We start from the raw sequence: 26,362 nt of genomic DNA, 5'->3' as shown, positions 1-26,362 counted from the left end.
TATGAGTTATTTTTTAATTGCCAGCTCAGTCACCTTAAGAATTTAAGCTATACTTATATTCTTATCTTAGATTTTGTTTCAATTATAATGATTTAGTTTGTGTATAAAAAGTAATTCCAGTTCTGTATAATGTGAAAAAATATTCAGTGAAACTCAAGTATAATCTGTTTTGTTTTTTCATTTTCATCTGTTTTTTTTTCCCATTTACATAGACTGTATTCCAATTCTTATAAGATTTACAAAAACAATCTCCTTCCCATCAGAAGTTTCCTTCTCAATAACAACAAAGGTTGTGTCAAATGACTGTTTGATGGATAACAATATAAGCTAGCAAGTTTATTGATATCCATTCTTTAACTTTGCACTTAATTAGTGGAAAAATTACAAAGTCAAGATGCTTTCCACAAAGGTTCTTCTATCATAGCACCTACTTCTTTTTCCTCATGATTTCTGCTTCCTCTGCTGTGAGCCCTGGAAGAAAAGAGGGAGAATTGATCTCATTTATTTTACTCTCAATGGCCTGTTGCTACTTCCTTGCAGCGTGGGCTTGAGTTTTGTTTCAGGGTTTTGTATGTGGTCTCCTTGTTTCATGCACAGACACTCCCGACGTTGGATTGCAATGGAGGGCAGAAACCATTGAGGAGCGCCCAACAGTGTGGCTTTTGTTCCAGTTGCCTTGTGATGTTCTAAGTTGGCTCAAACTAGGCCTGTCTGAGCAGAATCTTGGGGTGGGGTTTCGTCTTCAGAGATGAAAAAGATTGACGGAATCAGCCTTATGCATTAGTCATTCTCCTTGGGCTTGCTCTAATTCTTTAAAAAGTTTTCATTGCAGTTCGTTTTATCCTTCATTCAGTAGTCTGGGCCAGATGTAGCCTTCTTCTCTGACCGTGCTTCTGACCCTCACTTTGGGCCTCTGCAGTTTCTCTTCTCCACCCTTAAGGGGCAGCCTTGATCTAGAATTTGAAGATACCTATTTTTTGTTGTTGTTGCTGCCTGAACAAATTGCCACAAATTTGGTAGGTTAAAACAACATAAATTTATTATCTTATAACTGCAGGTCTGGAATCTGATACGTCTCACTGGACTAAAGGCAAGGTATTGACAGATGTGTGCTTCTTTCTGGAAGATTCTCTAGAAGACAATCTGTTTCCTTGCCTTTTCTAGCTTCTAAAAGCCGCCCACAATCCTTGGTTCATAGTTCTTCCTCCATCTTCAAAGTCATTGGATTTCTCTGAACCTTCTGCCATAGTCATGTCACCTGCTCACTGACGACAGCTGGAGAAAATTATCCAATTTTAAGGACCTACCATTAGATCGAGCCACCTACATAATCCTGGCTACTATTTCCATCTCAAGGTCCTTGATCTTAGTCACACCTGCAAATTCCCTTTTGTCATGTAAGGCAACATATGCTCAGTATCAAAGGATTAGGACGTGGACATTTTCAGGGCAGTTGTTTTGCCTTCCATAATCCCCTTGTCTTTTTCTCAGCAAACCATACTAGTTTGGAGACTTAAAGGAAATCAACCATTCTTCTTCTTTCTTACCACAGTGGACCCAGGATACAGTTAGTTTCAAATCATAAAACCCAGTGCATCTGCATCTGGATCAAAGCTTCCCACCTGACTGATCTCTTGATTTGGACTTGGCTGTCTCCTTCCTCTGCTTCCCCCAAGCAGCCCTAGGTCTTGTTCTGAGATGCTTTTTTTCACTGTGGTCCTTCATCTGCTGGCGCTCTTCCTGTAACTTTCCTCAACTGCTGGTATCAAGCATACACTGTGGATGCTCTGTAGAATTGGCAGTGGAACCTCAACGATTAGTCTGGAGCTCCTAAAACCAGACCGAAACTTTTTTCAATTATTCATTCGGATGTACAAGAGGTAAGGCTAATTGGATTTAAACATATGGCATGGACATGCTGTGTGATCATTGCTACATACAGAATGGGTGTATATACACATGTATGTATTTATATGTGTACGTGCCTGAGGGAGCCAGGGCGTAACCTTGCTAGGTTCTATTTTTGCATGCTGTTCATGGAAAAAGCTTTGTCTGTGAAGTTTTTATATGAAGATAATACATGACACCACCTGTGTTTTTCTTCTCACTGCTTAGTTTTAGAGGGAACCAATAGGAATCAGAATATGGCTGACTCTTACTGGGTGTATGATCTTATACAAATTACTTAACTCTTTTTGGGGAGCAGTGAAAGGGGATGAACTCAGGATCTTGTGCTTCTCTTATAATCCTCAGCTTTCCTATTGGTAGTACCTAACTCACAGGATTGTTGTGATCCTTGAATGAATTATTAATGTTAAGCTTTTAGAAGGAGGCCACCATATAGAAAACATTCAACAAAAATATTGTAATATATGACCATCACAATTGATCCTCACTCTTTCTTGACTCACACATCACTTTTCAAATTTTTTGATTCAGGTTAGCTTTTCTGTCTTCTTCATGACTGAGGAGTTGCCACTAGATGCTAAGGAAACTTGTGGCCCCCTGTTGTATTGCATCAGCGGATGCACAGGAAAGCCAGGCAGGTACAACAGCCATATGTGGGAACGTGTGTATTAATGTGTAGGAGTTATCAATTCCTGTCTTGATAATTTATAATGCTCATATTGTTCTTTACTTTAAATCATGTATTCATTGTTTGTAAATCTTGTAAAATAATTTGGAGAATAGTAATTTAAATGAAACTCATTTTCCATGATTAAAAGTACTTTCTTTCAAATTTGTTGTAGACAAAATGTACAAGAAGTTCTTTTCAAAGTTAGTTTATCAGCCACATGTGATATCTGCTTATAAATCTTCAGTGAGTTTGGAAACATTGCATAAATGTTGCTACATATAAATACTGTTAAATTTAGAATGTACTAAATACGAGCATCCTTACCTTAGTCTCCAGTGAGGAAAAAGAAACCTGAGCTATATCAAAGTGAACATACTCCTTTTAGTAGAAAAAGCATAATTTCAACTTTTTAAAAATCATTGGAAGAACAAATCTTTTTTTCTACCAAGTTTGATAGGGTATGTATATTTTTAAATTTTAGTTTTGTCAATTGTAGTGAATAGTTGCAACTATGTTCTTGCATAATTTTCTTCCAACTTCTTGCTTTATAATGTAGATATTTTCTTATAACATTTATACACATGCAACAATGACCATAGTTTTGAAATGTAAATAGAAATGTGATGTTCTCTAGCTTTAAGGTTTAATCAGTGATTAAATTAAACCTTCAGTCTAACAAAGATGAGATAATTTTTCACTATATCGCTGATACGGCCCCCCAAAAAGTATAAAATCAGTAATTATCTAATCAAAACTACCAAGAAAGACAGTGTACCCAGGATAGGTTTATTCTATGCAGAAAGGCTTATATTATGGAAGTGGTAACATCTTAACAAATCATGAATTCTGACTTGTGACTTGGGATCTCCCCACAATCCGGTCGCATAACCTCTCCCTGTTTGCACAGTCTTACCCTTGTCAGGGATGACTCCAAACTGGATTCCTGGGGAATGCTCGTGGTAATTTAACCACACAGATGTTGACAAGTTGCTGTTCATATGTTCAAGATGATGTTGTATTGCTCCTTTGTGACCCTGGGGAGGGCCCTGTGTCCAATTCTTATTATCCCTTTTAAAATATGTTTGTTTTTCATTAACATACTCATAACTTACTTTCTTAACTCCATAGACACTTTCAGAGAACCTATTTGCCTAAAATTTTGAAAAAGTATTACAGTTATGTGAAGAATAGTTCTTTACCCTAATATTATCATATGTAGTGTATGTCAAAAGATATCAGGAAATTGATGTCTAATAGTCCCTAGAGCTTTAAATACTCAATAGTAATAATCATGAATAATCATGAAAATGTTCCTTTTCTGATTTCCTGTTGTTCTCTATTCCCAATTACATTTTATAAAATGTAAACAATTACAGCTGTAAGTTCCAGTAGGAAAAAACATAATCGAATGAAATATGCTTTTTTTTAACTTCATGTGTACATTGTAGTATTTTGGTTAATAGCCCTCATTACGTAAGGTCAGCAGATATTCACATGAACTCTCTTTACACGTGGTTGGCAGAAGGGATTCCAAGCTGAGAGGAGAACAGCAATGCTGGATGGAATGCTGGACCTGCCTTCCAGATGCTCTCATTTAAGATAAGAGACTTCCGCTTTAGAAAATTTATGTATATATAAATATATATAAGGGGTAGATACATAAAATAGTGCCCTCGTTTCTCCTCTATTGACAATAAAGGTACCATTTCCAAGTTCATAGAAGCCACACTCAGAGTGTTTTCTAAACTAAAGTGTATTTATTAGTAAGTGGAATCTGCTTAGCCATCTTTAGTTAGAGAAGACTTTGGCTTAGTGACTTGTGGTTGTGTAAATGAAAAGCAGTTATTGGGAAATATATTCACAAAGACAGGGCTTTAAAGTCACAAGAATCGTATGCATCAAAAATAGTATAAAATTATTATAATTCCTCCATCATCACCAATAAACATATATAGAGAAAACCTAGAGTGACTGGCTCTGGACTTTACATCTTAGGTTAAATTTGACTTCATGTTCTCAATGCCCTGTAATTGTCCAAAATGTTTTCTGTTAATTTGCCTAGTGATTAGAGTGCTTAGAGTGTCTATGATTTAAAAAATTTTTAAACTAATTCTGATGAATTAATTATAATATATAAAAATGGAACTTAGTAGTTGTGAACTTAGGCTCTGGAATTGAACAGAAATGCTTTAAAATACTGGTCTGCCACATGAAAATTACATAACTTGGACTAGTCACTTGCCTCTTGGGGCCTCAGTTTCCTTACCTCTAAAATGGGAATAATAAAGATTCTTCTCATTGGTTCATGATGATTAATGAGCTAAAAAATGCCAAAGGCTTAATACTGGCATTTCTTACATGCTCAGTAGGGCTACCTGTTTTTTATAACAATAATCTTAGTGTTACAGAATTTGGAGGATTGGGGTTCAGTACTAGAGTTTGAAATCAGGGTCTTGCTCTTGCTAGGCTTGCACTCTCTAACTTGAGCCACTCCAACTCTTAGGGTTATTTTAGTTACAGAAACCCACTTTCTTAATTTGTTTCCTGCTAGTAATGTGTTTTTGAAGTATGGTGTTGCTTGTGAACACATACAAATTGACCTTTATTGTTTATGATTGTTGTTTTTGCTTTTGAAACTTTGTGGAAAAGTGACATATTGTTAGCTCAGATTTTTAAAATACACATTTATTACTTTCCAATACATGAATTTTAAGACACTAAAACCCCTTAAGGCACTTTTCTTTATCAGAATTTAATAAGTGGGCATACATTCTAGTTCATAAGTAGTGAGGAATTTGTCCATTGGCAAATTTTGTATGTAGTGATTTTTTTTAATCCTTCAGTATTTCTCTAACATATACTTTCTCAGCCTGTTTTTCTTTTCCATCAAATTCTTACATTTTAGTTAATTAAAATCTTCTTATTCTTAGAGCTGTTTTCTGCACATGGATGTACTGCTTTTCTTTTTCCAATATTATGTTAGTATGAGGAAAGAATCTCCTATATGGTTACCTCCCCCCCCCATTTCTGTTTAAGGCAAAAATAACGAAGGAAAACTGATTGACTTCAATGATTGAGAGGTCTTTTATAACAGCTGTTCAGCACTAGATTTGTTCCCACTCTGGTTGTACACTGGAATTTCCTAATGTCTTCAAAAATTCTGATGTCCTGACCATACTTCAGAATAATTAAAGCAGAGCTTCTGTGGATGGAACCTGGAAAACAGTTTTTAAAACTCAAGTGACTGAGTTTTAAAATGTGGATGCAAATGTGAGACCTACTCTAGGAGAGTGTTGTACAACACAATTAGGTTAGAACTGTAGTAGGAATAAGTGGGAGAGGGGGAATCAAGAAAGGAAATATAGACAACTATTTTGAAAAATTTTGGTGGTGAAAGGAATAAGAGAAATGAGACTTATTCAGGTAGCAGGAAATGTAGCTTTGCTCATGCTACACATGCACACACACACACACACACACACGGATATTTGTACTCCTTTAGGGCAGTGTCTCAACAATTTCATTTGGCAAAACTTTTGCTCTTTGCAGAAGTCCTGTGTAGTGTTGATACACTTCCCTGCCTTCTCTCACAATCCTTTCTTCCCCATTGTACCACCCTTCTCCCCCCACCAGTGGGCCATGTTGTCCTTTTCTTTCCTAAACCAGGTAGAAGATAGTAAGCATCATATACTTGATCTTAGAGCTGACTTCTCTCATAGTAGCCAAATGTTTCCAGGAGTTCTAAGCAAGAGTTGCAGAATTACCCTGATTAGATAATAAAGGTCATAATTCCTCAACCTCTGCTGAGGCCAGAAATATGAAACATGCTTGTTTTTCTAAGTCAGTAGAGGCTGACCCTTGAGCTGGGGGAAGTGTCAGTTTTTCTTAGAATACATGGGAAGATGGTTATGGATATTGGATGGGCAGTAAGTATTGTACGCTACAAACTTAGATGTCACAATGGTTCACTATAATGAATTACTTTACATATGCAAATTATTGGAGCCTTTTTTATCAGGATAGTTTTGAATTGCATACAGAACATACTATGTCATGGTATTTCTCTGCACATCAAACATTTGGGGGAAAAAACTCATCTTTCTGTGATAGTTTAGAGTATAGTATGACAGATATCAAATTATAATTTACTATGACAAATGTGATTTATACACTTAAACAGTGTAGCATGTACCAGTCTGAATCATGTCTTAAAGATCCTGTTTGTGAAAACTCATTGCTTCACAAAGCTGCCATTGTGGCAGAATATAGCAATTCTTCATTGCATTTCTGGAGATTATCAGGCAGATACATGGCTGTCCTTTTCTAGTTATTCTATTATAGAAAAATCCGGTTCTTAGGCATGTCACTTTTAAGGACCTACAAACTCTTTGTCTAGAGAATGGAACAAAGGTCAAGAAGACTTTGAAAAGATTGTCAGAGAAGCTTCCTGCAAAATGGAGTTAGCAGCTGATACAGAAGGTACTTATTAAAAGGTCCAAAGACTGTTTGTTATATAAAACTATCCAGTTTGACTGTTTGGTATACAGTGTAACCAGCACATGTTGGAGTTGATCCATTTCGTAGTAATGATCATATTCTGAAGAAATTAATGTCCCAAAGTGGTTTCTCAATGGGATAGCGAGCAGAAAACCACTTGCCAATTTCTGGAAGTATAAATTGTGAAACTTCAATTACTTCTGTTCAATTTGGAATCAAAGTTGGGATTAAATATTTAAACAAAAATGTCATAGCCCCAGTCCAATCTTGAGAGATAATCAGATAAATTTCAGTTGAGTGACATCATAAAGAATACATGAACAATACTGCTCGGAACTGTCAAGGCCATCAAACATAAGGAAAGTTAAACTGTCACAGTCAAGGGGATCCTAAGGAAACAAGAGGACTGAATGTAATGTGGATCCTGGATGGGATCCTGGAATGGAAAAAAGACATGAGGGAAGAACTGAGGAAGCTGGAATAAAGGTGATTTTAGTTAATAATATGTGCTGATGTTTGGTTCACTTGTGACAACTGTACTGTACTAATATATGATAAACATTGAAACCTGGGTGTGGAATTTGTACTAACTCTGTCTACCATTGTAACAATTTTTCTGTAAAGTTAAAACTATCCTAACATAAAACATTATTGTAAAGGGTTTCTGCTCAAAGGTTACTGCAGAAGAGCCTTAATGTTACTGTTTGACTAAGGCAAGAAGTCCTGCATTCTTTGTTTGGGATTTTATATGACACTGAGGCTGGAGCCCTCCTTAGATTTGGTGTTTTGGACCTTTAATTTTTGGTTTATGATCTCCTGTCTGTTGATCTGTCTGTTTCACTGTAGTGTAGAATAAATTAAAGAAACAAAGGAAAGTAATATTTTTTCAGCATCTGTATATTGTATACATATATATATATATCCATGTATATATATTGTATACATATATATATCCATGTACTGGATTTCACTAAAATTAATATACCTAGTTTTTGGAAGCCTATGGGATAGGCCTGCTATTTCCACAAGTGAGAAAAATGGAGACTTGGATGACTAAATAATTTGCCCAGTCACCCAAATGCTTACTGATGAGCTATATGAGAACCATGGGTATTTTTTTAAATCAAATTCCTGACCTTTCTGCGTCCTCATGTATAAGCTAAGCTGCCTTTTGTTATGGAAAGGTGCACAGCAGCAAGACATTATTTTTCAACCTGTGCCTGTACTTAAAAAAAAAAATCTTTAAAAATTTGAAAATTGACTGTGGTACTCAGGAAGTTGCAAAAGTTGTACTTGGAATCCTTGTGTACCCAACTTCCCTCCATGGTAGCCTATAATTGTAGATCAGTATCAAAACTTGAAAGGTGGGCTGGGAGTTTGGTTCAAGTGGTAGAACACCTGCCTAACAAGTCTGAGGTTGTGAGTTCAAACTCTAGTCTCTGCCACACCCTCCAAAAGAAAAAAAAAAGAACCTGGAAAGTGACATGTGACATTGATGTAACAATATTAACTAGACTGCAGAACTTCCTGAGTTTTCACCATTTGTGCATGTGTATATGTGTGCGTGTTGTTTTATCCCATGAATGGATTTGAGTAGGTATCACCAAAGCAAGATACAGAACTGTTCCATCACAAGGAACCCTCTGATGCTAACTATACTTTTATATTTTCACCCCAGTCACCCAACTCCCATTCTGCTGGCTCCAATTCTGTGTGTTTGTCAGTTCAGGAATGTTTTTATAAATGGAATCATGGTCTTTTTGAGACTGGCTTCTTTCACAAAGAACAATGCCCTTGAACTCCATCCAGATTGTGTGTATCAACAATGCATTTCTTTTTTTATTGCTGATTAGTTTTTAATGATATGAATACTCCATAGTTTTTTAACCATTCACCCATTGAAGGACATGTAGATTGTTTTCAGTTTTTGCTATTATGAAAAGGCTGTTATGAGGTTTGTATGCATGTTTTTGTGTGGGCATAAGTTTTCATTTCTCTGGGATAAATGCCCAAGAGTTTGATTGCTAGATCATATGGGAAGTGCATGTTTAGTTTTATAAGAAACCACCAAACTATTTGCTACGTGGTATTTCCATTTCATATTCTCCCACTGGTGCATGTAAGATTCAGTTTCTCCATGCCCTCACCAGCGCTTGCTGCTGTCACTGTCCTTTTCTGTGCTAGTACCTATGTAGTAATATCTTATCATGATTTTGATTTCGCTGCTAGCTAATGGCAATGAACATCTTTATTTGCCATCTGTATCTCCTCTATGGAGAAATGTCTGTGTCTTTTCCCCATTTTCTAATTGATTGCTGCATTTTTATTGTTGAGTTTTGAGAGTTGTATACATATTTTATACTTCTAGTCTATCCAGTGCCTGCTTTTAACTAAATCTATAACATCTTACCATTTCCTAGAGATTATGGATTTTCCATAAAGAGAGATGGATACTACTTTTTAACTCCTAGAAATTATCTTTTGCAATTTACTATAGAAGATTTTATTAAACCTACTGGGTTTTTCTCACAAATGAAATAGTATTTTTCCACCATCTCTACTTTATACAAGAAGTCCTGTTAAGATTATTTTCACCAATATGGCCAGTTTTTATGTACTTGGAGATTTCATTACTAGGAAGATTAATTTTATGAATGTCCATACTTTATTTTCCTTTTTTCACCATTTTTGTGTTAAAATGGTCACCTGACAACCTTCTGAGTCTAAGCTTTGTAAATAAATCAGAGTTGAAGTTCTTTTCCAAATGTGTTGCCTCTATTACCAGTATGAAGAGCTAAAGACCCATAGCTCTTGCTGTTCTCCAAACCTAAGAGGTGTGAAGATAAGTGAAAGCTGGAGTTTTTCAGGTAAACCTTTATGTACTGAATGCCTGCTGTGCTCCAGTCATCACATGCTAGGATAACTCCTACTAAAGGAACTCAGGAAGGGCATTTACTCTTTCAGCCCATGGAGTTTGATTTCCTTTATCATCATGTTGACCGGTGTACACCAGCATTGTGGATGATTGAGTGAACACTGTCTTGACATTTATCTAGTTGGCAACAGATTTAGGACAAGGACTCAAGTCTACTTTGTAGTATAGTATTACTCCTATATGCAGAGAAATTGAGATGTATTGTCATTCTTTTTCACAAAAGGAATATTTTTTCACCACATTAAAAAATAGAAAGCTAATTGTAATTTATTTTTCTAAGAAATTAATGCATACCTAGAGACCAAATAATAGAACTTTCAAATAACCCAATTTTTTATACACTATAATTAAAATAAATGCTAAAGAAAAAAAAAGCATATTCTTCTGAACTTGGTATAATTGGCTACAAAGAAAACTTCCTAATATTTTGCCTTATTTTTAGACTACCTCATGATCACCTTGAGTTCCTAGGTAGCAAAATTATTATGGCCCCAGTTCAGAATTTTCTGTATTGCAGACATCAGTCTTAGTGACTGAAAATATGGATGTCAATGAGGGAGAAAGGTTTTTCTGTACTGCTCAGAGATAAAGCATGTGAAAATCTGTTTCTATCTGCAGTAGATTCTTCCTCTTTGCCAACAGAACAATAGACCGCATTTATAAAATATGATCTCTCTGCAGGTTGCTATGTTACTCAGTTTGGAGTCTTTTTCTTTACAATACATAATCATTTAAAAGAAAAAAAAAAAAAAGCCCAGCACTGAGAGAGATAAGAAATAGGGAGAGGAAACTAGTAGTGTGAGTAAATGGGAAACTGATATTATCACTAAGGCAATGGATATGGCAATAAATATATTAGGTTACTAGAAGAGAACAGATAGTTGAATACTAACCAAGAAAGCATTCCAGTTAACCATAGAATATAGTGAAGTACTTTCAATTCTAAAATCCTCTATTTTTATTTTTGTAACTGTCTCAGAAGTGGGCATTTTAGTATTGATCCTTAATTTTTTTTCTCTTATTAAATCTAGTAATTTTCTCAAGTTACAATAATAAATGATCTGCTCATTTTGGCTCTGTACTTTGTCTCTCATCACTGTATTGTGCCCCTCTTAAATTATCAACAACTCTATTATTCATCTCTAATGATATTTCTTCCTTCTTGTAAATGAACCCTCAGAATCTTGTAACGCTCCATAACTACTCTTGCATATATTCTGTTTAATGTGGATATATAAAATATCAAAACCACCTGTGAGTGTCTTCTTGCCAGGGCTTGTCTGTTGGCCATCTGGTTGTCCCTTTCTCCCTCCCCTCTGCTCCGCAGTCCCTACTTTGGTGTGCAATTTCCCTGTGCTACAGTCCCACAGAGCACCTCATCCTCCCTGGATCTCACCTGGCTCTTTTCTGCCTCTGTGCCTCTGCATTTACTGTGTGACTTGGCAAGCATGCTTCTCTTGGGTTCTCTGCAAAACTGGGGCCTCCTTCTCAGACATCTCTTTCAAAAGTCCTGCCCTGAGTACCCTATACAGCTCAGTGCTCCCTGTTATTTTTCTATCACAGACCACTACTTCCTTCCTTACTAACACTCCCCAAATGTGTTTCCCTCAATGCAATGTAAAGCTCTATGAGGACATGGACACAGTGGCACTCATATTTGATTAATGATGATTGAAAACAATAAATACACCTAAAGAAAATCTCTGTCAAGTTCCTGAAGGCTTCCTGCAGAAGGGCATTTGAGCTGAACGTGAAAGGTGAACTATCCGAACATAGAATAATACAGGGAAACAAGAGAATTTGAGAAGACAGAGACTTGTGTGAAGGCAGTGTTTAAAAAAAAAAAAAAAAAAAAGCTTTGGAATGAAGGTAGGCATGTTCCTGTGTGTACTGGGCTTGGGAAATATAAGGAAATAATGCACTTTAGAGAACCAGGAAAACTTTTTAACTTGGGGTGGACATTATCACAGTGGTAGCAGTTGATGAGTAAGAGGATGTTTAGAAATTACTGAGGAGTAAAAAGTTCTACAGCATACTCCCTGTCTTATTGGTTTTGTTTTTTGTTTTGTTTTGTTTTGTTTTGTTTGTTTTTTGCCTCTTCTGTGACTAAGCTCATTAATGTCTCAAGGTGAAACAGAATATAAGTGTAAGCTAAAATTGATTTTTAGCTTATACATTCATTCATGTATTTATCAAATATTTACTGCTGACTATTCTAGGTTAGGTGTTGTACCTCTAATACAGTGGGTTTTGTAAATCAGCGTGCAGTGCTGGTTTTGCACACCTAAAATGAGATACCACTTAGAGACTTAGCTATTGATACTTGAGCAGTGAAGAGAAAAGGAAAGGAGATACAGTTAATCTGGAAGTCTCAATTTATTACCTTGCAGATTAAGAATTAGATCTCTAGAAACAACTACAGATGAAATGCATTACTTCTTTTATGAACCTCATGACTTATATAGAAGCATATGTTGTTTTCCTGTTGCCAGTTTTGCTTCTGATAAATCTTTTGCTCTCTAAAGACCTGGTTTCCTTCTGCTTGGACCTGCATACATAACGCACTCCGGCTGAAACATCCTTAGATGTCACTTATGAAGTGACAAATTCGGCTTTGTTTTGAAATTGGAGTATAATGGCCGATTTCCATTTCTGAATTCTATTGTAACAATTCAGTCAGCAAACACATTATTTGTTTTTTGCACAAAAGAGGAATATTTCAGTCTTGAAACTAGGTCATATTGTTATCACCACAGAAAAGGAAATGGATCTTTTCAGAAGAGTAGCATTTGTAGCTCTTGCATGTTGATGGGGAAGGGTCATTGCCATAGCGATCCGACTGCCTCTAGAGGGAACGCTGTCATGGCCTGAGAGTCCGGTAACTCACCCAGTTTGGAGAGCCCCTCTGAAAACTGTTTCCTTCCACAGAAATTACTTGAGTTTTTGCAATAAAAACTTTAATTTCTGTGACTCAATTTGCCATGAGTTTGTTTTGTACTCTTACGGACTGAAATCAAAAGCAAAGCATTTAGGATAAGGACAGTTTTTGTGACTTTCTTTAGGAAAGAGGTCAAATGTGTGATGTTTATTATTCCACAGATGTATGCTCAGACACACAAAATAGCCTTTACACATTTTCATCATGTGAGCCTTATTGACCTGGAAAACAATTTAACAAGATGCTGATCCACTAAATTTATCAGTATTTGGGTTTTGGAGCTTCAGTACACATTCTTCAGCAGAGGGATCTCTCGGTGTGCTTGGGTGAAGTAAAGGACTTGATCCTGTGTATTTAATTTAATTTAATATAACTAATGCAAGCCTGCAGTCAGTAGTTCTGAATCTGAAATTGCTCGAAGCACAGATTGATGTGTGAACACTGTATTTACAGCACCAAGACCGCACATTTGCTCTGCAGCTGTGTTTAACGGTTATCAGTTTGGCATGAGGCATGATTGTTTTGGAGGGAGAATAGTCACTTCAGATCCCTTTTGGCAGTTCTGAAATAACTAAAGTACCTACTGACCAAGTGAATCATATGAACTTAATTAGATTTGCTACATAATTACCATTTGAGGAAACCTAAGGAAAATCCTTATGGGTTGGTGATTTGTTATGTCGTTTGGGGGACTGAGAATTGAAAATGGTAAAATTTGAATGCATTGTAAACCCTGATGTATTATATACGTATATTTTTTTAATGAGCCTTTAAAAGTGATACTTTTCCAAGGATGACTGAAGTGCTTGTCCCAGACAACTGGAACCCATTTGCTTCTACACATGGGGACAGATCCATCTGAACAGGGCCATGTCAACTTAATGGCACTGATGTATGTGCTCCTAACTTTCTACCTGTAATGAGAGCTTTCAGCTCTTTAATAAATGCTCCAGTGCCAGGTGCGGTGGCTTTGCCAATGACCACTAATTGAAGCTAGCGTGTAGGGTCTGAGACAGAGAGCCCCTGTGCTGTAGTGTTAGTTACATTTTAATTTAAGATGAATTTATTTTCAAAGGCTTGCTCTGTTGTTTTAATTGCAAAAAAAAGGACTTTAATTTTATTCTCAAAAGACATTTAAATACTTTAGAGATTTTGTTCTATAGTGTCAGAGTTCTACAAGAGGAGTTAATCTTGGAGAATAGCTATAAAATATGTACTCTGAGGAGAAGATTAAATTTCATATTCTAGTTTAAGTTAAGGCTAGGCTAAAACTTGTAAACTATGTCTACTTAAAATATTTCCCCAGGCTATCAAAAAGCTGTCACATTTTAATCAAAATACGTAGTTATATAAATTCTTCTAGATTGTATCATAGATAAGGAATGAAAGGAATCAAGTTTAATTTCCTAATGAAGCACTTCATTAATTTTTTTTAAAAAAACTTACAAGTAGTAAAAACTTCAAACTTACGCCTACCATAAATTGAACATCCAGTTTCTCCTGAGAATTGAAAATCTGCTTTAGAATTCAAGTGGCAGCACACACCCATCGCCTAAGCAATGTGCTAGGAATTAACTAGAAATTTCCTTCGTGCTCACCATATGTGCGCATCTTCCCGGAAAGTAGCTAAAAACCACCCCAAACCTGTAAAGCTAAGTTTAATCTAATGTAATTCTAATTAAAGAGACCCACCTATTCCCCAATGCCTGAGCCTTCTTCCCCACAAAACACACTGAGCTGAAAAGCTTCTTATAAAAATTTAACAACTTTGATTGGACTTGAGATAAGCTGATAATCCCACCAGTTTCTCTTTCACAGGTGCAACAGTAGCACTAATGAGATTTTACCTTGTTCAAAGCAAGAGTCTTTGAATACTTTTAAACCTAAAGTTTTTTGCGGCACAGCCGAGATTAACCAGGAACGCTGGTGCAAATACCAACAAATTTGTGTGTACCAGTATGTGTTTCATATTGGCCACCTCCCTTCACCTCTCCCAGGCTCAGCTCCTTAACCATCACCACTACATAAAGTTGTTGAAAGAATTAAATGAGACTATGTAAGTAGTTACACTAGCTTACTACTAAATTAGATTATTCATTTGGTTACTGCTAGTCTGGGTTACTAAGTACGGGGGATATGGTGGGGTTTGGTTCTCTGTATGTTTGCACATACTCCTTTTTTTTTTAACCCGTAAGCATGTGGATAATTGCATTTCATTTTTTATGGCCCTCCATGTTGTTCTCTGGCCAGGATGTCTTGATTACACACTGGATTGTTTGTACATGCCTGTGTGTGCTTATATACCTCATTACCTTTGGCAAATACGTAAGCTGATTTCTATGATGGAGTCAGTGCTGTGGGTCTGGCCTTTGGGTCACAGTTGGATTTACGTACTTCAACCCCACATGAGTTAGGTGAAAAATAAATGCTCTGGTCCATCTAAGTAAAATGTGTGAATTTTGCCCTTTATATGAGCTACAAATTTAGCTCATTTAAAGTTATTAATTAACAGTGCTTTTGGACATTTCTAATTTTATATTTTTACACTTAACTATAAAAGCATCCAGAACTAGATGTTAGTCACTAACCAACCTCTGTCAGCACAGCTGTGGTTTTATCATATCCATCAGACATTTGTCTGCACTGAGCAAGCCACGCAGACTTTGTGAGAATGTGTGCAAATTGGGTTCATTTAATCAGCATGTCATTTACCCAAGTACAAGAGAAAAAAAATAAGGCTTGTGTCTTTTCCTTCTAATTCTGAAATGTCTCTGACTCTTGAAATTCTAACATGAAAAACTGTATATACAACCTGAGAAGTTTCTTTGTAAGTAATACCAATTTTAAAGGCAGAAATATAGATATATAAATATAACAGAGAAGAAAATATATTTTGGTTTCTGTACTTCATTTTAATTGGGTACTAATAATATAATTGCTAGATTTGTTTTAATGAATAGGTTCAGCAAAAGTCATCTGCATATAAACAATGAGAGCATTTACAAGCCTTTTCTTACTTAAGTCAGATATTCCTGCCAGAAACTTGTTTGCTTTGTTAACTCGTTCAACTATTAAACTTTTAGGAGTACACAGATAAATTTACTAGTGGGGTTCAATTAACAATTAACATTGGAGGTCAAGTTTTTGTTCACTTTTATCTAACAATTGGTAACGCCTAACAATTTATTTTTGCTGTACTCTATTAATAGAATTACAGTAATCTAATGATCTGAATTAAAATGCTGGAAAAATAACTTGATCTGATTTATTCATTCAACAAAATCAGTCTTTGACACTCAGGATTAACTTTAAAAGGTATGTTTAATTGCATTAAAACACTGGTATATTTCTTTTGACATCATGCATATATAGTAAAGTAGGCTTCCCCCCACCCCTACTTGCCTTTTTCTTTTAATGTTTAGCAAGTTGTTTTGACATTTTTAAAAACATAAACAATGTAGAAATTTAACATGTTTAAAGAGAAGGAAAACACAGTTTTAAAACCTTAGTGTTTTATCAAAAGAGTACAAATTTGTACAATAGCAAATATTTTAGCCATCTTTTTAAATCCAGTTTCCCAAACTTTTTAGAAAGATGGTGCCAGTTAGAGAGAAGTCACTCAAGTCTAATAGTTTCAGTTTATAATTAGTCTTGAAATGTAAAAACAGATTGCAAAATTGAGACAGTGATAAATACTAGTAGGAAATCTTCTCAGTGTAGTTTCTGTCCCCCACATCCTAAAACAGTATATTTTCTCTGTCATGAGACAAAGGAGTTGTCGGCTCTCTTTAGCTAGGACTGATTTCTGCCTTGTGAACACCATTTGGCGGTGGTAGAACTGCAACACGAAGAGTTTTGTGGAAAAACAAGCAGAACAACTGCATTCTCTATAGAATCACCCAAAGTCACTTTTCAGGAGTATTTTAAATTTCCTGGTGCCAAGCGAAGGAGAAATCCTACCTTACAGAGGCGTTCTGTTCATGAGGTGACCCCGTGCTGCTCGTCGCTGCTTGTGTTTATCATTATGCTTCCACATTCTAAGGAAATTCCACTTTCCAACGTCGTTGCTGTCGTTGGTTGATGCTTTCTTCTATAGGAAGAATTTGAACTATAAAATTTGAGAAGCTTCAGCATCTGTGGAAATTTGAGAGCATTGCCTTTTCCCCCTTTCTTGAATATAAAGTATTTTAACAAAAGCCCAGTACATTTTAAATGTCAAAACTCGCCCATAGTGTATCTCAAAAGAGTTGAAACTTTAGACTTTGCACTTTTAAAGCCCCCAAACATCTTTGGAGGCTGATTGTAGTAAATAAACAGAATGTGTTGCAGAAAGATTTAATGAAATTAATTTTTAGTCACAGTTTCTTATACTGCTCTTCAGGTGAAAATGGTGAGGACAGTCGGGTCATAGCTCAGGACTGTATGTGGGAAAGTTTGAAGCAGAACCAAACCTTGACAGGTTTCACCTGGAAGACCAAAGTGGTTTACGGACAGTGTTGCTTTTTGCCTTTGTTAAGACAGACATTTAACAAGGATTTATGAAAACAGAAGTGAGTTAATATTTTAAAATACTTAACTGTGGTGTGTCTCACTGAATGGTACCTCCATGACTCCTACAAAATAAGCATGATATTGTTTTTTAAAAGTGATTTTAGATAAGAGTATAAATGACAGAAATAAGTTGTCATTACCTTGCTTTCACTTCTCTTATTTTAAAATCGTGAAATTTTTAAAACTTGTTTTGTTGTGGTAATCTCTAGATTAATACTTGAAGCATTAATTTTTTTATTTTAAAATTTGTATTTCTTTGGTTTTGATCAGTAATGTGTCAAGATTCATGGACAATTTCACATTAACCTGTATGTTAACATAGAAGTAGTCATGCACAGTGACGGCTAAATTCGAACTGTGAAGCATTTCTATACATATTTTAATACCATTCTTCCAACTTTGTTTTAGGTAGCTAGACTGTATCCAGGGAAACCCATTTAGATCAGAAATAACATTTCTTTCTAACTTTAGGAAATAAGCTTCCATTTTAAAAATGGAATCAGATTTTAAGTAAAAATACTAATTTCGGATTCACTTCTATTCTTTAACTAGCTAAAAAATCTTAGGGAAAAAAATCACACAAAATTACCAGTAATTTGCATTAAAGAGGGAGAAATGGAACTTTTTAAAAGTCAGCAGATACTGAAGATGTTTTGCTGTAGTTAAGTAATAGAAATGTCAAATTTTTATTCAGTCAAGTTTATGACTTCATACCTAGAAGATTTTGCCAAAATAGTTCGGCTTGACAATAATGTTTTAAGTTTTATACAATTCCGGGTAAAATTATATTATTCCTATGCTGTCTTATTTAGTTATAGTCAATGGTTTAAAAAGTAACAGATCTTATATCAACAGCTGTTTGTGGTATGCATTTCAGGTGCACATATGAAAAAAATATATATATTTTTGACATTTGGGGAGAATCCTATTAATTTGGGGATAGGCTAGGGACTCTCTGCCTTCTGAGGAATTAATTTCATAGATCCATATGTGGAAAATTGGTACATAATAATATATATGTATATTAAGCTCTGTTTAAAAAGCATCATATATACTGTTTAAGGCATTAACTTAAATGAGCATAAAACCTTACATTGGTAAAATTGTTTTTATTTAATTCAGTAATGAAATTAATTTGGAGTTGCTGGCATACTGCCTTTGCAGGTTTCTGTGACTCATTTACTGAGAAAGTGTGATTCAAGACACCAGAATCATTTTTTCTCATCTGCTAAAACTCATGTTTTGACTATGGGCAAGTTTTCATGGCAGATTTAAAACAAATATTCTGTGATAGTACTTGGAAGCTGTGTGATGTCTAACCTTACATAACAAGGACTAATATATGCCTCTGAGTTCATGGACTTTAAAGCTATCAAATATACATCATTTTGGAATAGTTGGTTATTTTTTCTTACATTTTTAGAGTTCAACTCTGGCCTTGCTAATTGTGGCCTGTAGACAACAAATTACATTTAGAAGTAAAATCTTTGTTGTTTTATTAATTTAATAGTTAGCAATAACTAAATGATATTAAGATTTAGGCTTGAATCAAAGCCTGCTTACATATCACTTAAAGTCATTTCTTACATTTTCTCCTTATTCAGTGCTCTTTACATTTGCAAGCTTAATTTATTCCATTCCCTAAAGTAAATATGTTCTCATAGTTTAAATTGTTATACCTGATATAAAAGCTGAACTTTTTATTTGCAAAATAATCTAAAAATTTGTTGTCTTAGTTTTCACTTTGAAATTAAATTATGGAGTGATGTAATCCTTTATGTGGAAACAGAAAGTCCTGATTTATCAGATAATCCTACAGGCATGTGATGTGTTTCTCATTACAGTGCACCATTTTCTGACTTTCTGTTAAATGCTTAGAAAAATTAGCTAATAATTTTTCAGGTAAAAGAAACAAAAGGCATTTTATCAGCTTATACCAGCTACAAGAAAGTAGAACATATGTATAGGAAAGACCTATAATTTTCTGCTCACTTGGAACTTTTCCTCACTGTTTTCCAACTCAAGATGGTATATAGTCTTGCAGTATGGGCTGTATCCAACTTTCTGTCATTAGAAGAAGCGAGTAAAAATTATTCCAAAATTGTTCTTAGAAATATGCCTGGAGTTGCCTTGAACTAAAAAAAGCACAAAGCAAATGACTGCTTTAAAAACATACCAAATGGTACCGTATGGTCTTTATGCTTGACTGTTTTTCAGAGTGTGCGTACCTTAATTACATCCTTTCACTCCGGTCCTTTTGTAAGCTGACAGGCATTGTTCTGTAGTATCGCTGCATGGAAAATACGGTCTTTTGGAGGATGTTTTAACCATTTCTGATGCTCTTGATTTATCTGGGTAGTCGCACTTTTTTGCCAACTCCAGGAATTAGCAATTGGTGCCTAAACTCCGTGATTCCCGCCAGGGGGCAGCACTAGACCCTACCTTATCTTGTGATCTTGTGCCACCAACTCTTTCTTCCTCTTCAGTGGTCTTCACCTCTTTTGTATAGCACTTGCATATTTTTGTATTTTCTTCTACTTTCTAAGGCTCGGTAAGTGGTCAATAAAAGTGGTAGGTGTTTGGGCATTGTGCTATAAGGGATTCTACTTCTCAGGCTAGACTGACCTATAGCCCTGAATCTTGTCTTCAATGATGATTTGGGGTGGCTGCCCCTCTCCTCCCTCGGCCTCCGGGGTCCGGCTGCAGTGTCAGCCTCGTTCCCGCCTCCGTGGCTGCGGCGCCGGCCCTTGCCTTATACCCGGCGCCCCTCGGGGTCGCCCCCTCTGGGCCCGGCTAGAGGCGCCGCCGCTGCCGGCCCGGAGGAAGCCGGTGCTGCCGGCGCTCCCCATCAACCCCGCCATCGCCGAGGGCCCATCTCCTACCAGCGAGGGCGCCTCCGAGGCAAACCTGGTAGACCTGCAGAAGAAGCTAGAGGAATGCGACCTGGATGGGCAGCAGAAGAAGCGGCTGGAGGCCTTCCTCACCCAGAAGGCCAAGGTCGGCGAGCTCAAGGATGACGACTTTGAAAGGATCTCAGAACTGGGAGCCGGCAATGGCGGGGTGGTCACCAAGGTCCAGCGCAGACCATCGGGCCTCATCATGGCCAGGAAGGCAGTTCTGGGGTTGGAACCCAGGGTCTCTTGCATGCACAAGTGCTGAATCTCTGAGCTGAGCTGAACTGCATTCCAGCCCTAGGAAGATTTTTTTTTTAATATGAGAGTCTCACAAGAGAATCCATGCTGACTTCGAACTCACTGTATGAGCAGACTAGCCAGGAACTCATGACTCATGACCCTCTTGCTTTAGCCTCTCAAGTACTAGGATCGTAAGTGTGCACCACCATGCACAGCTTGGAGAAATTTATTTGAAAGAGGTGGTTCACATGAATGTGGGGTCTGGTGACTCTGGAATCTGCAGGACAGCCTGGCAGACTGGATCCCCGGTGAAGAGTGATGTTTCCACTCAACTCTGAATTTCCCCTTCCCGAGGATCACAGTCACTTTTCTTCCAGCCTTCAACTGACTAGACGATACCCACCCACATTTACAGAGTCATCTGTTGAACTTAGTGTACTGATTTTATTGTTCATCAGATCTAAAAATATCTAGGTGGTGTATGAGCAAACACCTGGGACACATGAACTTCACCATCATCCCTCAGTGGGATTCCGGGTGCTCTGCTGCTGGACTTCTCACCCACTCCCTGATCCTGGGACACTGTGCCATGACACAGCCCTGCGCTCAGTATTAGAGGAGGGTCTTGGGAGGTGTAAGGAGTGGGGGTGAAGGGGATGGTCATTTGGGGAGATTGGCTCCTAAACAAATCACTGGGCTCTGGAGTTCTTTCTGTGTGAAAGCCACCACTTCTTGGAAGACAAGTGTCCTGAGCCCTCACCCCCACCTTGTGGTTTTGGAAGGTGCCATGCAGCCCTGCTTGTGGGGAAAAAAAAAAAAAAAAGATGATTTGGTCTACCACCTTTTGTTCATTATAAATAAGGGATTCTTAAAACTTGGAAAATCTTAAGAGGAAAACAAAAGTCTAACAATTATTGAACAATTGAACACTATGGTATGTCAGGCATGAAACCATGTGCCTTTTATATGGTACCACACAATCTAAAGAGGCAAATAGACAAGATATAGGAAAATACAACAATGCAAAATTTTTAAATACTTCTTTTTTGCTGCTGTCAATCATACCAGAACAAAGATCCCCTTTAGATAGAATTCCAGATTCCAAGCTGTCAATCGCATTGTGCATCCCTGCCATAAAAGCAACAAAAAAGGTTTGCTGAGTGTGACTGAAGCCACAGCATGGGGTGCCTGGATAGCGAGTTCCATGACATGACTCCTGCCACCCTGCAACAGGAGGACTAGTGGTTGATGGCTTAAGATTTTAATAGGTGAAATGAAATCTTAATAGGGGAAATGAGGTCTTGAGCGATCCCATAAAAGTCCTAATATATATGATTTACATAAATTTACAACATATATAACATCTTTCTGTCTTAGTCTGTTTTCTGTTGCTATAACAAAATACCAGAGACTGGATAATTTGTAAAGAATGGAAGTTTATTTGGCTCTTGGTTCTGGAGGCTGGGATATCCAGCCTCATTGAGTCAGCATCTTTTTAGCATCTGATGAGGGCTTCTTGCTACATCATAACATGGCAGAGGGCATCTCATGGTGAGACTGAGCAAGTGTGTTGGATTGGGTCTCTCTTCTCTCCTAATAAAGCCACCACTGCCATTATGGGTAATGTGATGAGGTCATCCTCATGACTCCATCTAATTCTAATCACCTCCCAAAGGCCCATCTTCCAAATACCATCGATAGATGAATTAAGGAACTAAGTTTACAACTTAGAAACTTTTGGGGAGCACATGACATGTTATGTTCATCATGCACAAATCATGACAGTTACGTTCATCAACACATAGGAATAAGATTTTTAAGACTTCAATAATATTTTGTTTACCTTAAACTATAATGGATCCAATTCTATTACTTATTTTCTCTTACCTGCTAAAAAAAACCTTGAAAAATCTTCATTGTTTCTAATTTCAATAGCATATTTTGCTTTCTAAGAGCAAAACAAAAGCATAAATTTGTTTTTTGTTATAAGAAATAGACAAATGAAGGTAATTTATTTTGCTGTGTCTGTGATTTTAATGATTCAGAATTATTCCACATTGCTTGCATCCTTTTCTGACTACAATGTGTAGCCATCCAGATGGTTCATATATAAACAAATTTGAGTTTTGCTTATTTAAATCATTTAGTATAGTTCAGGAGGCTTCCAATACCCAGGAACATCTGTTTTTTGCATTATGTGTTATCTTCATGTATAAGTTCACACTTTCAGATTCATCACATGTCAGAGCCTCTACTTTCCTTATGTGTGTGGAAGAGACTCCTGAGGGTGGCCATCACCCATCATGCCCCTCAAGGCTCTCTGTAAAATCTTGGTAATCACAGCCTGCCTTGTAATTTACCTTTTGCGTTTTACCATTTTTATTTCTAGTTCATTTTCTCCTTGTTACTGCTGTTCTCAAAAGTAATACTTCAGAATTTGCAGGAGAAGGACTAGAGGTATTGGCTTTGTGGTAGGTTCAAATGTGACTTGGCTGAGTTGCTATTTAACCTTGGGTAAGTTCCTCCATCTCAGTTTTCCTAACTCACGAAATGAAGTATAAGGGAGATAAAATATAACTCATTTAGCACAGTGCCTGCCACAACAGCAGTACTAGTCACTATTCTTAACATATTTTAGGAAAAGATTATCATAGTTGAAAAAAGGCATAGTCAGAAGCAAATTCAAATACCATTTCTAGAATTTCACATGGGTCTTTTGGAAGGAATGTCTTTCTGATTATAAATATGCACACCACAGCATAATAAATGTCGGTTTTACTCTGTGGTGGTTTGGGGGCTCACTTTCAGTACTTCTCACTGTATTGTGGATAAGCTTTGGACCCCCGATAACTGAAAGAATGTTCCTCTTGATTCCTGTCTGGGTTCTTTTCTGCTGCCCCTGGTTACACGGTGATCGCATTGGAACCTCATGGTGGCATTCATTGTTCCACGTGGATGCAGCCAATCCACACACCCAGCTCTCCAGGGAGAAAGATCAAACACTGACCCATGTTCCAGACACTGCGTATAATCCTCCCTAAAACCTGTGGGCTAAGCCATTAATTAATTCCTAACTTTATCCACTTACATTCCCAATTCAAAAATCATCAAACATAGTTTCAAAAATATGAGCGTACTTAAGGCAGCCAGTGGAGCAGATGAATACAATTAATCTGGATTGTCTTGAAAATTCAGGGCACATTGTTGCTATAGTTACAATGGCACGTGGTTATAATGGAGTGAGATAGATACTTAGTGAAGGGTTAATCTTGCATACTAATCTGTAAATATTCCAACAAGATTCAAATATTTCTTTTTCTTACATGTATGTGTGTGTGTGCAGCTTCTGTTAAAAAAAAAAAAGCACAAACAGGCTGAGCAAGGGTGCCCTGCTTTGATGGTAGTGCAAAGAAATTTACTCACCCATAAACATTTGCATGTGAACCAATTCACAGTCATTTGCATGATTGGCCCAAACATCTTATTTCCAGTTGCTTTAAAAGAAGTGTTAAGTACACTGAAGTCAATGGAAGAAGATTTAAGGCTCCTTCCTTAATATGTTTTAACTAGCAAAGAATTAAAATTTCAAACTGGTTAGGATTTATCCTTATAAAACTGAAAACCCCATTCATAGTTTTCTGTTACATATCCTTGAATTATCTTCCATGAATTTTACAGTGCCTTTTATATGTTTATACTTTATAACCATTTAATTTCACATAATTTACAACAATTGTTTCCAAAGTAAGGAAACTATCCATAAAAATCACAAATTTATGTAACATAAAATAGAAACTTTTATTCACTGAAGAAAGTGATTCTTCACCTTACTCTTTAATTTCACTGTTATTTGATTACAGAATTGATGCTGTGTCATAAGACCTCAGTTAATTCCTATATAAAGTAAAAATGGAATCTTTTTTCACCTTGCTTTTCCCAGCCTCAGAGGATAGCCACTATTTACAATTCAGGCGTCACCTGGAAGCAGAGGGTTTTCTGTGCCCCTGCAAACATACAGATAGCTTCCTGGAAAAAGTGTTGTTCACATTCTTGAAGAGTTAAGAGCATGCCTGATTGAAAAAAAATTTAGTTGATAATATTAGTCATTATGCTAAAGAATGATTTTTAACAAACACCAGCAGATAGGCCAGGTTTCCAAGTTACCAGTTTGAAAGACTAGTATAACAGGTATAAAATCAAAGGAATTTAGTGAAGTATTTTGGCCTTGATTTTCTGTATTTTGCAGTGTTCATGGAAGGCAGCTATGCTCACCACTATACCACCAACGCTTCTTGCAGTGTTCATGGATAATTTGTTTACAAGGACTGCAGTATTCAGGGAAGGTGGAAAAATAGCCTGTGTCAGCTGAAGAAATAAAACTGAGTTAATCCCAAATTGACAACTTAAGCTCTTTAAAATTATCTGTTACAACGAATAAACAATTCACCCAATCTGTCATCTCGTTTCAGCTTATTAGTCGTGTACTCTCTTAGGTAACTCTTTAAACTGTCTGTATTAAAGTTCTAAAGTTGTTCGCAGAGACTTTCTGTTACTAGGAAATACAGTGCTTATTTGGTGTTTGATGCTGTAAGTCACCATGGCTAATGGGGCCCAGGGGAGGTCTGTAAACGTTCAGTTTGTTCTCTTTGGGGCCAATTTGTCTTATTTGCATGTCCTTTCTGCCCTAAATCATTTGTCACTGGGAAAAAAAAATTCACAGTGGATAGAAATTTGGATTTCTTCATGTAAAATTGTCTGCTCAAATGATAATTTAAAAATAGAACAATGTGTAAGAAAATTTAGGCCTCCTCAAATCCTTTGTGAAACAAAGCCAAGTGTTTTATTTCAAGAATAGCTATGAATGGTAAAATTAATATTATTTTCCTTAGAATAGTTTAATCACATATCCTCCTTTTCAGTTTATCTTTAAATTTTTTAATATTGAATTAGAATTTTTTACTTGTATAACACTCCCCCCCCATAAAAATAATTTCCTGTACTGTTCTACTGAAGTTAAGATTTTACATGCTGCAGCCAGATCTGTAGCCACATGGAACTCATGGTTTCCCCGGGGGAAACAGATATCTGGCCACTTCAATGAACCGTACCAATAGGATCACTGTGGGAATTTGGGGCAGAAGCCCCCTGTCTGTGGTTGTAGACAAGGAAGGGTTTCCAGAGAAGGAACTTGTAAGGTGACACCTGAGAGGTGAACACACATCAGGCAGGCAAAAAGCAATGAGTTTGGGTGTGACTGCCGAGGGACCAACAACATCTGCAAAGCTGGCTGTGAGATGGACGAGGACACAACCAAGTACCTGATAGAACTTTAGCCTGGCTATAGCACAGAGGAATTACAGATGTGTCTTATGAAAGTAGTGTGTGTTCATTCTGTAAAATTTGAACAATAGAGAAAACACACTTCACTAATCTCAATCCACTGAGTTAACGAAACATTTTGCTGTGTTTTTGTCGTGTTTCACAGTTATGTTCACAGGAAACATACTTGATATGATCGTAATTTGACTTAGTTAGTAGACAGGTATAGAGGAATAAAATGCTCACACATATATGAAAACATACTGTAGAAGTTGGTACCTGCTTTTTAAAATTATAATATAATTAAATTTTTAATGTGTATATATGTGATTGTTTTAAGTGAGTTATTTTAAGTTGAAATGTTTTATTTCTGTTAGTTAAAATATATTAAAACTCCATCTGCATTTTTC

The 26,362-nt window shown here is 36.6% G+C and overlaps 1 protein-coding gene and 1 pseudogene across 4 annotated transcripts in view; both read left to right on the top strand.

Annotated features, from left to right (window-relative positions):
• Bckdhb (branched chain keto acid dehydrogenase E1 subunit beta) overlaps positions 1–26,362 on the top strand; it is a 184,720-nt gene that overhangs the window by 158,202 nt on the left and 156 nt on the right. The window lies entirely within an intron of this gene.
• LOC141424815 (dual specificity mitogen-activated protein kinase kinase 2 pseudogene) lies at positions 159–26,362 on the top strand (annotated as a pseudogene).

This window comes from Castor canadensis, chromosome 1 (genome assembly GCF_047511655.1).
Source record: "Castor canadensis chromosome 1, mCasCan1.hap1v2, whole genome shotgun sequence".
Lineage (NCBI taxonomy): Eukaryota > Metazoa > Chordata > Mammalia > Rodentia > Castoridae > Castor > Castor canadensis.
This window is presented reverse-complemented; position numbering and strand designations above follow the sequence as displayed.